Source organism: Halichoerus grypus, chromosome 12 (assembly GCF_964656455.1).
Source record: "Halichoerus grypus chromosome 12, mHalGry1.hap1.1, whole genome shotgun sequence".
In the NCBI taxonomy this organism is placed as follows: Eukaryota; Metazoa; Chordata; class Mammalia; order Carnivora; family Phocidae; genus Halichoerus; species Halichoerus grypus.
Genome location: NC_135723.1, coordinates 57,683,550 through 57,686,240, shown reverse-complemented (window position 1 = coordinate 57,686,240; position 2,691 = coordinate 57,683,550). Strand labels below are relative to the sequence as shown.

General features: G+C 44.9%; 1 long non-coding RNA gene across 1 annotated transcript; it reads left to right on the top strand.

The window, feature by feature from the left end:
• Nucleotides 1-561: 561 nt before the first annotated feature.
• LOC118529403 (uncharacterized) lies at nt 562-2,092 on the top strand. The gene is made up of 2 exons (XR_004914111.2): nt 562-913; nt 1,622-2,092. It is a non-coding gene; the product is annotated as an uncharacterized LOC118529403 (long non-coding RNA).
• The last annotated feature ends 599 nt before the right edge of the window (nt 2,093-2,691 follow it).

The window sequence follows — 2,691 nt, the reverse complement described above, 5'->3', positions numbered from 1 at the left end:
TTTTCCCAAGCATCTTGTAGGATGAAAAATACATGGAGGCTGCTTTGTTTATCACCAAGATTAGGCAAAAGTCAAAACGCATGGTTAAGTGTTCCACTCCTGAAAGTAGCATTACCATCCTTGTTGAGGAAGTAAATAAAGGATGCTTTGTGGAACGGAAACCCCAGTGATGATGTGGGTGATGAAGAACTGGAACCCCAGGAGCACATTCTTAGTTCCAGCTCTGCCACTGGAATCTGTGTGACCTTCAACAAGGGGAGCAGTCACTTGCTTGCCTGCTTGCATCAGAAAGTTCCCGTGCCCCCTTTTGTTTCAGTGTCAGTGAAGGACATCTTCTCATGTCCTTTTTATGAACTTGTAAAAGATCATTGCCTATGACAAGACTGACCCTCTCTGGGCCTCAGTTTTTATCTTCAGTTGGAGAAAGATGGTGCTAGGCTGGGTCTTGGGTATCTTCATCATTCTCGGGTCACCTTTGCGACCATGTTGCCGACTCCCACTGTGGACACTAGAGCTACCTATTTTATCATAGCCTTAAACACTATTTCTTTTAACACTCACAGATGATCAGTGTTGTTGGTTACCCTCACTGAAGGCTTCCATCATCAAACCTACAAGCCTTTGAGCCCTGGGAAACCTCTAGGTTTTCTGGAATGCTCACACACAAGGATGTTCAGCATTTAGCTACTGTCTCAGAGTCAGGAGCAAACACTTCTCAGGAAGCAGAGGCCCCAGCAATCCCATATGTACACAGGTCAGAACAGAGGCTCCACCCTACTTGTAAGTACAGCCGCAGAGTCTTGGAGACCAGTTGACTGGGAGCTGCTTCCAGCTCTGCCTCTCGTCAGCTGCATCACCGGGAGCAAGTTCTTTCACTTCTCTGAACCCCAGCTCCTCACACTGGGAAGCACAGGTAATAATGTGGTGGTAGGCAAGGCTGGCTTGCCAGGAAGCTACTGAAGGTCAGGCTTCAGGGCCCCTCATTCGCATTGGCCCCTTTCAAGACCCTGTGCTTCATTTTGGCTTTTTTTTTTTTTTTTTTGTAATTTCATGATCTTTTCCTCAAAGAGGGGCCTCCAAATTGTATAAGCTTCAGACCCCAAAAACCTGGTGGCGATATTTAAAAACAAGATGGCGCCCAGGTAGACTACCCTCTCTAAAGAAATTACCCATCAAACAAGATCTTGTAGAGCCAGCCCAGTCTACAGCTTTTCTATTTCTTCCAGATGCCATCCTCTCTCACATCCCAGCACACTTGTAGGCCATATTAGTTTGTGCCTCTTGACAAAACAGGAAAGGGGACACCTACTCAGTCATGAGCACCTCTCAGGTACCACAGTGCCTGTTCTTAGAGGCCACATAATTATGAAATCCAAGATCTAAAAATTACCTTCAGGGGCCCTTTACATACTCCCCCTTTCAAAAGATATTCCTTCCTCTCCTTTCCTGCAAGTTCCCTCCCCAAATGGAGAGTCCATAATCTCCTTTTAAAACCTGGTCTGGTCTTACGCCATCTACATTCTTAGGGATGTCTCCCCTCGGCCTAACCCTAATTTCATTTCTTTCCTAATTCAAATATGACAATGCCCTTGACTTCCTTTTTTTGTCCTGTTTTATGTAGATCACAAAGCACTTTCAAGACATACTCACTTGCCTGCTGCATACTCAGAACCTGCTGCATTAGCCTCCTTTTGAAAGAAGTAACTGAGGCTCAAGTGGTACAAGACTTGCCCAGAATAGTAGATGGTGGGGCCAGGACCCTGAAAGGAAAGTTCTGCTCTATTATCCCCATTGTTGCCAGAGGCGGGTACTAGGCATGGCAGACATTCCACGATTTTTGGAGGAGCCAAAGCTTAGGAACAGCATGACTCCCAGGAGCTGTTTCTCCTGTGGGACAGCTGTCTCTGCTTCTATCTGCTGCCACCGGCTCTGTCGTTAGAACCTCCTTCCTTGGTCACTGGACTCAGAATTCTCAGTTCCTGTCCTTCACAATAATCCAAACTTCCAGCAGGTGGTAAGGGAGGTACTTAAGCTTCATTACAACCTCACGCTCCCTACTCTGCCCCCCCATTATTAAAAAATGAAGTCATAAGTCTACTCTTTCCTTATTCATTCATTACAGAATTGTTTAGTGGGTGCCTATCATGGGCATGGCACTAATGTTATACCAAAAACAAAAACAAAAAAATGAAAAAGAAGAAGAAGAAGAAAGGGGGGGAAAAACATTTAAAGAGGCTTATGGCAAGTGACATCAGCAAGATGGTGGAGAAGGAAGCCCTGGGCCCTCATTGCCCCACAGAGGTACCTGAGACATCGACTTAATATATGGACCAAATGGCCTTTGTGAGAACTCCTAAAAAGGCCTAAATATCCTGTTTTCTGGGCAAAGGGCATTTCTAGTTATTTATTCAGATAGGCTACTTGTCACTTGTACACTTAGCTAAGAAAAAATTCTGATTTCCTCTGTCAGGCCACTAAGAGCTTTATGAGTATTAATGAAATTTTTACCCTGATCTTATAAGGCTGTGGATATTATAATTATTCTCATTGTACTGATGAAGGAAAAAGAACCATAGGAAACTTACAAAACTGGCCTAGGTTCACAAGGTGGCCAACGGCTGAGCCAGCAAATCAGGCACCCTGGCTCCAGGGCCTACACTCCAGATTGTGTTTAAAATTGGAAGTTGGCAT